Source organism: Carcharodon carcharias, chromosome 20, assembly GCF_017639515.1.
Source record: "Carcharodon carcharias isolate sCarCar2 chromosome 20, sCarCar2.pri, whole genome shotgun sequence".
Classification (NCBI taxonomy): Eukaryota; Metazoa; Chordata; class Chondrichthyes; order Lamniformes; family Lamnidae; genus Carcharodon; species Carcharodon carcharias.
The window spans coordinates 51,168,283-51,181,436 of record NC_054486.1 but is presented as its reverse complement, the minus strand read 5'-3'; positions in this window follow the sequence as shown (position 1 = coordinate 51,181,436).

The following is a 13,154-nucleotide window of genomic DNA, read 5'->3' as shown; positions in this document are numbered from 1 at the left end:
GGCAGGAATGCCCACATTACATTCCCGGGGTCAGGAAAACTGTCCCCAATGAAGTTGGGGCAGGAAGGGCCCAACGTGGGAAATCCGCCCACTGGCAGCAGGTTAGGCTCATTAATGAGCAATTAATCCTGAGCCCACCAGAATTTAGTGATGGCTCAGGGGTTTAGTGGGACTCACATGTCTCTCCCATGCCTCCTGAAGGCTGCCCAGCAAACCGTCAGGTTTACCTGCTGCCTCCTGGGGGGAAACTACTTATCTTCAGGCATTCAGGTGCCCTATTGAGGGATCCAGCATCAGGGAGGGGTGGGCAATGAAAGCCTCCTCGGCCTTTCCTTCGGCCACCTGGCCTCGCCTCTCCGGTGACCCCCACCCCATGACCACTATCCCAGACTTGTGTCCAGGGATCCAGCAGCAATCCTTGGGCTAAGCTTTAGAGCATTACTGGCAGCAGCCAGAGCTCCCAGTGATTCTGACAGCAATAGAGATCGGCCAGCCTCTGATTGGCTGGCAGCTCTGGTGGGGGGGGGGTGGTTTCCCACTGGGGGCTTAATTTCGTGGAAAGTCTGACACTGGCCAAGGAAGGCTTATCACGCCATATCATCCCAAACCCACCACATTAATTATACATTCCCGGAAAACATGCTGTTTCCATGGTGGGCAGGCTCTCATTCACCCACCACACTATCACCTCGCCATGCCATCACCACATTTAAAGTGCAGCCATGCGCACGCCTCTCAGTGCTTCCAGCCCAGGACTGCTACATGGAAGATAGGATGGCCCCAAAAAGCAAAAAGACTGCAGCACCCGCTTCAGTGACGGATCCTTCAAGTGCTTTTTGAACGCCGTGGAGGCCCGCCGTGATGTCCTCTACCCCCGCCCCGGCCTCAGGATGGGCAGCAACATCACCAATCCAGCATGGGAGGCGGTGGCAGCGGTGGTCAGCACCAATGCCCTGCAGAAGAGGACAGTCACCCAGTGCGTCTACAGGATGAATGGTCTCATCCATCCCGCCAGGTTAACTCACTCTTCTCATCACCCTCAACTCACACACCCACAAACTCATCACACATCCACCATCTCGAGCTTGCATTCTCATCCTGTCCATGGCTCCACCCACCACACAAACATTCCACGCAGTGTCATGCGTCCTACACATACTCTCTCCATCTGTTTTCATGAAGGAGATGCTGGCTCACAACAATAAGGGGAGGACACAGACCAGGGGTGGAGTGGCCCACATTAAGCACCTCACTCACTTTGAGGAGTGTGCCATCACACTGACTGGTGAGGACATGGACAGTGCCTGTGGTGATGGTGATGGTGAGATCAGCAGGAACACGTTTGTGAGGATTCTGCACCACATCACCCCTCTCTCGTTGCAACTGTGAATGCTCTCTCTCCTGCTTTTGACTCTGCTGCCATGCACTAATTATCTTTATTTTGGTTCACAGGGAGCTCTGCCAAGCTGCCGACACCCTCAGCCAGTCCCTCAGCTCCATCTAGGTCCTCACCAGCAGTCAAGAGGACACTTCCTTCATTGAAGAGCTGGAAATAAGCAGCCTGGAAGACTCATCCCAGCACTTACCCACACCCTCCACCAGCGCACAGACACACACCTCGGTGGGCCAAAATCTAGAGCAGGCTCAGGTTTGCAATCTGGTGGTCACCGCAAGGATTCGTGCCTGCAGCAGGAGGAGGCAGGTTTGGCCAAGCTCCCCAGCACTCGGAGGACCGTGAGGTCCAAGTCAGATGATGAGCCTCTGGATTTGGCCCTCCAACTCATCTTGGAGAGTCAGCAGAAGGAGGGGGAACATCACGCAGAGCTGTTGGAAGCCCTCAGCATGCAAGTTGGAGGAGTATGACTGTCTGCTCTCTGATGAAGTGGTGCCCACATGTGTGCATATGGAGGTCTCCATGGGGAGGATGGCGGACACCATGGAGGCCCTGGTCCAGCAGAACACAGAGATGTGTGCAGACCTGCACTCCATCGCCATGGGTGAGTTCCTGCTGTGGAGTGGCAACACGATGGGAAAGCGGGGCACCTCAATGTCCCTCCAGGCACTCTTTCCCCTCAAGGATTCAGGCCAGGGCCCCGGGCACCCAAAGGGAGGAGGAGAGGCAGCTGGACACCCCTGGGTCATCCACTCAGGAATATCAGAGTGTGTCCTCTCCCTCTGAGTCCCTTTTGCCTGTGAGCCCCTCAGCCTCATCCTCTGTCACCACAGAGGGAGCTGACCAATGAGTGATTCTGGAGGGAGAAGTGTGTGTGTGGCAGGGTCTCTCGGAGCCTCAAGCAAGCATTCTCCCATGCACGCGGATCTTTCGCGTATCACGCTCACCTCAATGTCCTGAGCATTTTCAATGCTGCCTGCTGGGGTTTGCTTCCAGTTGTCCATCTGAGCTGGCCTGCATCTCCACCCACCCACAGACCACACTCCTATGTAGCACCTGACCTCGCTGTCATTTGACAACTGTCATTTCACTTTTGATTTGGGCAGTATGGTCTTGGTTTGGTTTTTTGTATGCTCCCCCATCTTTCCCCTCCCCCACAGTCACCCATTTCCTCTCCCCCATCACTGTTGATCCCCCCTGACATCACCTTCCACCTCCCCTCCGAGACGTACCAGCCAAAACCTTTTTCCTTCAGAGATGTCCAGGTGAACGTGCATGTTCCCTTCTTTCCAAAAATCCCACCCCCAACCACATTCACCTCCCCGACCTCCTCCTTCCCACACCAGGGTCCGTGTCTGCCTTTTCCAGATAGAATAAACTTTTATGTGGTACTTTGTCCAATGCCCTCGTCAGCCAAGGCACAGTAGATAGTCCAGCTCCGGGACTTAAACACAAAAATCAAGGCTGACAATCCAGTGTAGTACTGAGGGAGTGCTGCACTGTTGGAGGTGCTGTCTTTCAGATACAATGTTAAGCTGAAATACCCATATGCACTCTAAGGTGAATGCAAGAGATCCCATGGCACTACTTTGAAGAACAGGCAAGTTATCCCCATTGTCCCAGCCAATATTTATCCCACAATCAGTAACACAAAAACAAATTAGCTGGTCATTTTCACATTGTTGTTTGTGGAAGCTTGCTGTGCTCAAATTGGCTGCCATGTTTTCATCATGACAACAGTGACTTCACTTCAAAGGTACTTCATTGCCTGTAAAGCACTTTGGGCCACGTGGTCGTGAAAGTCTTTCTTTTTTAAGTCTAGCTGGCACCGCATTTAATCCTCTCTCTCTCTCTCTCTCTCTCTCTCCCTGCAAAAAAAATAAACAATTCTAAGGAGTCAGGGACCAAGACAAGAGATAAAGGTTGCAAAGATTATGCTTCCCACATTGAGGCCACTAGACTTTACAAACATTCCTGAACCGATAACAAGAAGCCTTCTGGCACCCTGCCTATCCCAGTGACCTCAAGCCAGAGTGACAAACAACAGGGGAGGGAGATAACCACCCAAATATCTTTTGTATCTGTCCTGTACTCGTTGGTCAGAAGGGTCCGCACAGGTGATTGACAATGAGGAGGCTACCAACCCCTAGAAAGAAAACATATTAACAAGTACTCAGAGACCGGAGGCAGTCCTGGTCAGGGGCCAGCCTTCGTCAAGCAGCTTCCTTCTTCAGATGGGAGATGGATCAGGGAAGAAGGCAGCTCACCACCATCTTCTCAAGGGCAACTAGGGATGGGTAATAAAAACTGGCCTAGTCAGTGAAGCCCACATCCCATGATTGAATAACCAAAAAAAAGCGAGAAAGACAGGTTAAGAGTTCCCAAACATTTTGGCTAGAGAGCAGAATGCTGCTATCACAAGCTACTGAGATCAACACACTCTGCGCCAACCGTCCATATGTCCTCTGGGATCAGTGAACCATTCCCAACTGTCATGGATTGTATAGTTTTTCTATCTATTTAGCTAATGCATCATTCTAAACTGTTGCTTCTTAATAAACTACCTTAAAATTGCTTATGAATACTCAACTGCCTATCTTAGATATCTGTGGCTTCCGAATCTGAAATCATACAACTTGCTTTCAGAAATCCAAATATAATCCATCTACTGGTTCCTCTTTATTTGCCCTGTTAGATACATTGTTAAAAATCTCTAAAATATGTTGGGCACAAAGTCCCTTTCATAAAACCATGTTGACTCTGCCAGATCATACAGATATAGTGTCTCAAATAGGCAACCTCAGGACCGAGGCCATGCCGGATTTTGAATCGAGCAGTTCTGGCCATGGGCGGTTCAGGTCAAGCAGGTCAGGTGGGGTCAAAGGCCATGGGAATAGACCCATGCGCAAAGTGGCAGAGCCAATAACCAGCCTGGCATCACACCACACCAATGCAGTGCTTAGCCAAATTGTCCAGGTAAGTTTTTTTTAATTATACTTAATTAAAAGTGAGCATTGCTGAAAAAAGGGACATGTCAAAGCTTTTCATCTTGCACTCATTAGAACACATCATAAGAATACAAATATAAGGGAAAACAGCAATTTGTACTATATGAAAAGAGAGTGCTGATTGGTTGGCAAGTGGACTCTGATTGGTAGAGGTGTTGCCATGAAGAATGAACCAGTGATGGTGACAATTTTGTTTGGAATTTAAACGCAGCAGCTTGACCATGATTGGCCAAAGCATTGTCCAAAGGAATGAGTCAGCAAATGGCAGTCCCTTATTTTGTTTAGTTGAAACATGTTCTTTCTGCATGCAAAGAACAGCGCACTGCAGTTTCATATATGTAGCTTCCAATATAGAAGTGCACAAAATCATGAGGGCCCTAACAAAGTAGATAATAGAAAAACTATTCTAATTGACGAAAGGGTCCAGAAATGGGGATAAATTGCCCAGTATGTCCTTTACACAAAAAAAGGGCAAATCCAACCAGACCAATTACTACCTCATCAGTCTCATCAATTCTCAATCATCAGCAAAGTGATGGAAGGTGTTGTCAACAGTGCTATCAAGCGGCACTTACACAGCAATAACCTGCTCAATTTGGGTTCTACCAGGACCACTCAACTCCTGACCTCATTACAGCCATGGTCCAAGCATGGGCAAAAGAGCTGAACTCAAGTGGTGAGGTGACAGTGACTGACCTTGACATCAAGGCTGCATTGGGCCGAGTGTGGTATCAAGGAGCCATAACAAAGCTGGAGTCAATGGGAATTGGGCTAAATTCTGTGGTAGAAAGAAGAAGACATGTAGAAAGAGGATGTAGAATTACTGATAAGGCACCTACTTTAAAATAAAAATCATACCGTGTGGGATTCAGCATTGCTCAACATCCTGATTTTGTGAATCATTCTAGAACTCTTGGATCAGAAGTAACCCATGATTGTGCCATTTGTTCACTTGCAACTACTGGAATTACCATACATGAACACTAGTCAAGCACAAGTCAAGCCAGCGATACAAGTGCCAGTTCGCACCATTTTCTTACCCAGGAGTTCCAAATATATCTCTATCTTTTCATCAAGTCTTTGGACAAGACTAAGCCTAATACTTCCCAATTTGGAGCGGAAGGTGGAGAAAAGTCAAAGGAACCAAAAAGCAATTCATGGCTTGCATAGTCGTGAGCAACAATTTACTGTTGGAGAAGCAGTATATATTAAGAATTAGGTGGAGGACCGAAGTGATTACCTGGCAAAATAAGTTCTGTGACCAGACCATTGTTGTACCATGTGGAAATGGAGGGCCAGATCACCTGTAAGCATGTGGATCATTTAAGAAGAAGGGAGAAACCCCAACAAAATGATGTTTCATCTGTAACCACTGCTGAACCTGTGGTTCCTGTTGAAGTTGCTCAACCAAGGACAGACAGTGTCTCTGACAGAGTGGAAGACACAACTACATGTGCCTAATGAGGCACCTGATGTTAATGCAGCTCCAGAGAATGTGTTTCCTACAGAAAGATCTGAAGTCGTGGAGCTGCGACATTCCTCACAGATCAGGAAAGACTGAATTTGTAGTTTCGTGACCTGTGTAAATTTTATAATGTCATGAGATAAATCTCCTTGTAAATACAAAATGTACAGAAAAGTTAAAGGGGGAGGAATGTCGTAATTATAGTTTTGGGAAATGTAGGACTGTAGCTTTAAGAATAATCCTGTGCTGTAAGATCACATGACCTGTGTAAACCAATGTGTTAACAGTGCGGGGAACCTCTACAGAGGAAAGTTCTTATTTAGTTATGGAGTTTGATGCACACATGTAGTTGCTGCTGCTGTCTTGTAAATAAAGTTAAATGTTTCCACGAAGAAAAGTTGTCTGATAACAATATCCTTCAACAGTTGTTGCAGTTTAAACAGCAGCTGCCAACAAAAAGTCACTTTTCTTTTATTGTAGTTTTCAAAAATATTGCTTTGAAGCCAGGAAATGCAGGAATCATCCACAGTCTCCAAGGTAATAGAGTAGGACACCTACCACATTACTCCTCCTTCCCCTTCTGGGACTCACCATAGAGCTGAGGTAAGCAACACAATATCCATCTATTTAAAATGGACGAGCTGAGTATGGAGGTGGGGCAGGTGCTGGCAGCTTAGCCAAATAATGGAAATTAAAACTGAGGCCCAATTTTAGGCTATCCTTGGCCTTCCAGTTTGGGCGTATTGCAGACAGCATGTCACTAGCCCTGCACCTGAAAATAGGCCATTACAAATTTTTATTCCACAGGTCATCATTTGCCTAATATATTTTTCATTAGCTTATAGTAAATATTGCCTGATTTAATTATCTGTAGCAGCTTCTGCTCCTGCTTTGGTAATTCTTGTGCAATCTAACCTGTTTGCAGAAGTTCCAAGATGATTCCAGAAACACCTGGCAGGATGTAATTCACAACTATTTATTTAAAAAATGAATACAATGCTGATCTGTAAACTGAACCACAAAGAACTTCTTTTATTCACCCACAAATAAGTTTCCCATGCCTTCTATAAAGCCTGCATCAAGTGTGAACACAAGCTAATGGACCTATAAATGTCCTTTCCTTACAGGAAATCTAACTCATACTTAAGGAGTTATACTTAATTGGCAAGCTGACAAGTTAATTTTAACTCAGGGCTACATTTCAATTCTACTGCAACAATGGGCCTTTTGCAGATGAAACATCTTGCCCACCTGGTTCTGAGTGTGTAAATGTAATTCTCTCAAATACTGATTTTAGACTCAACTGCCCAAAATCAAGTAAAAACATCAATACTAATTTAATTTGCTGTTTAAACCTTTATTAGCACAAATAGTTGAAACTGTGGTGCCTGAGAAGCAATTTTCACCGGCTCCTTTGGTAGCCAAGATTGGGTCTCAAGCTGAAACACTGGTTTAACCCACTTTTAGCACAAGACACCAACTTGGTAAAGAAGCTGAAGCTCGCACTAGGAACGGCCAACTGGAGGATCGTTAAGGGAGTATCTGCTCGAGATCCTTAACAAGGATGCACAGCTTATTGGTGGATAAAGCTTGACATAACACCCTCTCACAACTGGTGATTTAGAGCAAACAAATTGTTGCTGAAGATTTTGAACACCTCGCCTTTTACTGTTCACTTGCTGCTGTAAATTTGAAGAGCTCTTCTGAAACATGTCAGGAGATGTTCGAGGACAGGTTGTCAAGATTCCATCAACACTATCAACATTTATTAAAGAAGTGCTCTAAGGATTTTACCTAAAAAGATTGAGTGCTGTTCTACTCTACCATTTTGGGAACTTTATAGGACTCACCAAGAGAAAGGAAGTGCTTGGTCATGGGCATCTTGCTCGGGGGTCCCGCTTGGTCTTCAGGAGGAACGGGTAAAGGAGATGGGTCCAGGAAAAGCAGCTCCTGCAGAGGAGAGGAACAGGAGGAAAAGGAGGACTCCTTCACCCCTGTGAGTACAGAACACTCTTACTCCTCTGGACCTCCTACACCAGGACTTCCAATGCCGCACCCGAGAACCTGTGTGCTCTTTCCATCAATCCCTGAGCTGCCCCTAAACCTGTTACTATGTGTCAGCCAGTACACTCAACTCTTTCACTGGAAGTGGGGGAGTGAAGTCCACATATGGAGAGTAATTTTTTGGAGGCGCTGGGGGCCTCGCCTGCTGGCTAAAGAGCTGCCTCCACTGGGAAGGTCCATCGATATTAAGTGGCTCTTAGGCACTTAAGTGGCCACTGGTGGGCCTTTCCCAGGGTCAAGGTCCTAGACCCCGCCCAGAGAGGTGTCAGCCAATCAGAGACCAGCAGCTCTTTAACTCAGCAGCATCACTAGGGAGGCAGTGACTGTTACCAGAACAACAGCCACCAGAGGTCCCAATCAAGAAGCAAACCAGGTTGAAGGCACATCATTGCAGCAGGTGGGGGTGGTTAGAGGGGTGTGAAGGGCGGTTTGGCAGAGTGAAGGATGCAGAGGAGGGGGAAGGAATGGTCGGCAGTAAGGGCAGAGTGTGGCTCTCAGTGTGCCCACTCCTTCCCAATGCCAGGTCCCTCATCACTAGGTGCCTTTGAGCAAGGGACCACCCCTCACCCCCGGGAGATGGTATGCATGTCACTTGGTGACAGGTCTGCCCACAGCTGGGTTAATATCAGCGGCGACAGGATGAGACCCTTAAAAAGTTATTAATTGGCCATTTCTAGATATTAAAGATATCAAGTGATATGGGGATGATGCAGGAAAATGGTGTTGAGGTAGAAGATCAGCCAAGATCTTTGTTGAATGATGGAGCAGGCACAAGGGGCTGAATGGTCCACTCCTCCTTCTATTTCCTATGCCCTATGATTCACTCAAGAGCTTCAATTGGCTGACAGGTGGGAAATCCGACCACAAGCCTTCCTGCACTGGACTTAATTTTGGCAGAGTTGGGAAATGCGCCCCCGCCTCCAAATTTCCCATGATAGAGACAATAAAACTGCCCCCATATTCCCCCATGACAATTGCTTCTATTCAGTACTTGAGCATTAAAAATGCAGGTGTCTGTTTTTGTGATTTCGTGCAAGCTCAACTTATGGCAAGGACCAAAATTGTGTGCTAAAATCAGATTCCAAACTGGCTGCCTTATTGGCACAGCCCCTATTTAGACCCTGTTTTTACCCTCTCACCAAAATAAACGTCCTGTATTGAAGTCTTCCCTTCTTCTTGTTGCCTTTACCACCCATGCCTTCTACTCCTTTCTTCATTTTTCTCATCTTCATCCACTTCTCTCTCTGGTGTCTGCTGCCTTTCATTTCTAGCCTCATGCTGATAAACTGGTGAAACTGAGTTTTGCAGTCCCAGTCTCAGCTGGTGACATTTCAAACATTCTCCTCTCTTCATATTCCTGGACATCATTTATGAATTCTATGTCCCTCTTTGCTCGTGATAACTATTTACAGTTTTAACAGATCAATCAAAGATGAAGGTCAAAACCAGCAAACAAATATCACAAAATTCATCCATTTTGTGAAGTTCACTCACTGGTCAACAGGAAAACTTCATTATAACAGACATTGTTGAGATGACTATATATATTTTTATAAATGACAAAGTGCACAAAGGATCTCAATGGGTTATTCAAGCAAGATTCTGTCATTACTATATTTCCCAATTTAAGATCCCTTCTGAGCATACTTTTATTTCTTTGAGTGTAAAAGAACATTATTATCCTCCTCCATTTTGGGATAGATAGGTCATTGTAGTGGCTAAAATATCTTACATATGATAGGTGAAATACATTTGGAAGGTTCTGCCTAGTTCTAAGCAAAAGTGAATCCACACCACACAATTGCTGAGAATTCAGCAGTTAGCAATTGATTTCAAAGAGGCTCCAAGGACAGTTGGTGTGGGAAGTGTGTGTGTGCTCTTGTAAATTACAAAACCCAGACAATGTTAGTCAGTGCCTGTGGTACAAATATATATCAAGGCAAAAATAAAAATACCTGGAAAAACTCAACAGGTCTAGCAGCATCAGCGGAGAGCAATATGGTTAATGTTTCGAATCCATATGACTCTTCAACAGAACTAAGTAAAAATAAAAAAGAGGTGAAATATAAGTTCGTTTAAGGGGGCGGTGGGACAGGTAGAGCTGGATAGAGGGCCAGTGATAGGTGGAGATAGCCAAAAGATGTCATAGACAAAAGGACAAAGAGGTGTTGAAGGTGGTGATATTATCTAAAGAATGTGCTAATTAAGGGTAGAAAGCAGGACAAGCAAGGTACAGATAACCCTAGTGGGGGTGGGGTGGGGTGAAGGGAAGGGATCGAAATAAGCTAAAAGGTAGAGATAAAACAATGGATAGAAATACATTTAAAAATAATGGAAATAGGTGGGAAAAGAAAAATCTATATAAATTATTTTTTTTTTAAAAGGGGGGATCGGAAAAGGGGTGGGGATGGAGGAGAGAGTTCATGATCTAAAATTGTTGAACACAATATTAAGTCCAGGAGGCTGTAAAGTGCCTAGTCGGAAGATGAGGTGCTGTTCCTCCAGTTTGCGTTGAGCTTCACTATGCAGCAAGCCAAGGACGGACATGTAGGCATGAGAGCAGGGTGGAGTGTTGAAATAGCAAGCAACAGGGAGGCCTGGGTCATGCTTGCGGACAGACCGAAGGTGTTCCGCAAAGTGGTTATCCAGTCTATATATCAAGGCAACCCAGGTTATTTAGTGTTAAAGCCTGCTGTGCACCATTAGTGCATGACATGGAGAAGCACTCATGACTTGCTGACCAGGTGTGTCTTAGTGTCTTAAATGATATTCAATAGATGGTAATTGTGATAAGGTCTCTATAGAATGGATGGTAAATATTTCCACAGTCTAGTTTTGATAACTTACTTAAAGATAACAGATTTCAAATTCACCTCTTTTCGCTAATCTTAATTTAACCTGATCCTTAAGCCACCTATGTATATAGAGGTCTTTGAGACTGAAAGAGCGTGCATTTATCATTGTTCTCTGCCTTAAACATTTTAAGAATATTGTAGTGCCCTTACATTCGTAAAATCTAGGCTTAGTGAAAACCAATTTATTTCTCTTCACTGAAAGGAAGACCTTTGCACATCTTCAGGACCTCCCACTACAATTTGTAACTAAGGAATTATATTTTGAAGTGCAGACACTGTTGTCAAGTAGGCAAAGACAGCTCCCGCAAACAGAAAATGAAATAAATACCAATAGATCTGTTTTGGTGGCATTGTTTGAGGGAGAAATATTAGCAGGATACCTTCCTGTGTTGTTTATGTTGTAAAAGCTTATTGGACTATGGGACAGATGAAAAAACATTCTACATCCTACTGTAATTCACAGGTACATTGAATGGCTCACAGACACAGTTAGTGAAATCAGGAATGGAGAAGTTGAATGATATCATCAAAATGAGGGAGACTACAGAAATGCAATGTATTCAACCATGCAGGCAAACTGGAGTGAAAAACAAGAACTGTGCTCATACAAACTTAGGAACAGGAGTAGGCCATTTAGCCCCTCAAGCGTATTCCACTATTCAATGGGGTCATGGCTGATCTGCAACCCAACCCCACATACCCATCTCTGCTCCATGTCACTTAGATTTTTGTTGGCCAAAAGTGTTATCAATCTCAGTTATATAATTAATAATTGATCTAACATCAGTTGCCATTTGCAAAAGAGAGTTCCAAACTTCTACCATCCTTTGCATGAAGAAATGTTCTATAACTTCGCTCTTGAAAGATCTGGCTGTAATTTCTTGACTATGCCCCCTCATCCTAGAGCCCCCAAACACCAGAAATTGTTTCCCCAGCATAACACCTCTGCTTCCCTTAATATCTTCAAAACTTCAATCAGATCACTTATTAACCTACTAAATTCCAGGGAATACAACCTTAGTTTGTTTAATCACACCTCATAGTTTAACCCTTGGAGTCCAGGTATCATTCTAGAAAATCTAGGCTGCACTGCCTCCAAGGTCGATATAAACTTCCTAAGGTATGGTGCCCAGAACTGCTCACAGTACTCCCAGCGCGGCCTAACCAGGTCTTTGAGTAGCAGGAGCATGACTTCTACGCTCTTATTCTCGAGGTATGCCTGCATACCATTAGTGTTTTTGTTTATTTTCTTTACCTGTTTATAACATTTTAATGATCTGTGTGGCTGGGCTCTGAAGTCTCTTTGGACCTCTACTGTTTCTAACTTTTCACCATTTAGAAAGACACCTTTCTATCCTTTTTAGGTCCAAAATGATGACATCACATTTGGCTACATTGAAATCCACTTAAAACAGGTTTACTTAATCTATCAATATGTCTTTGTAATTTTACACTACCATCTGCACTGCTTACAATAGTTAAAAACAAAAAACTGCGGATGCTGGAAATCCAAAACAAAAACAGAATTACCTGGAAAAACTCAGCAGGTCTGGCAGCATCGGCGGAGAAGAAAAGAGTTGACGTTTCGAGTCCTCATGACCCTTGTTCTGTCGAAGGGTCATGAGGACTCGAAACGTCAACTCTTTTCTTCTCCGCCGATGCTGCCAGACCTGCTGAGTTTTTCCAGGTAATTCTGTTTTTGTTCTGCTTACAATAGTGTCTATCTTTATGCCATCGGCAAATTTGCATATGTGACTTTCTATCCCATCACATAAGTTATTGATGAAGAAGTGAATGACTGAGGCTCCAAAACAGATCTTTATGGGAGACCACTGGTCACATCCTGCCAATTAGAATACCTGCCCATTACCCCTACTCTCCAGGCAAGATCTTATGAGACTCACGGAAGTAGGTTTGCAAGTGGGACTGGGAAGAAATAGAAAAAGTCCACATCAGGTTGGCAGCATGACACATTTCTGCTTTCAGGTAATCTTACCAGAGGTGGAGTCGTTCAGGCAATGGTTTCCATCTTGGCATTGGTAGGCAGAAAAAGGAGGCTAATTAGGGTGGTGGGGAGGGCTCCACCAGGATCTTCCTAGCGCCAAAGTGGTTTCCCACTGAGTGCCAAGCCCAGCAGATCAGTGGAGGTGCCTCCTGGTGGCAGGCTGGGTGGCCATCAGACCTGGAGGCCCCAGATCCCAATGACAGTGCCGCGGTTAGGAAAGGTTGCACCCATGGCCCAGGTGACTCCACTGGAGGGGTTTTGAAATTCATGCAGGTGGGTGAGACTCACAGACCACCTGTGACGGAACCCACATTTGTCCACAAAGGAAGAATATTTTCAAAGTGCCTCTGTTTCCTACTGTCCA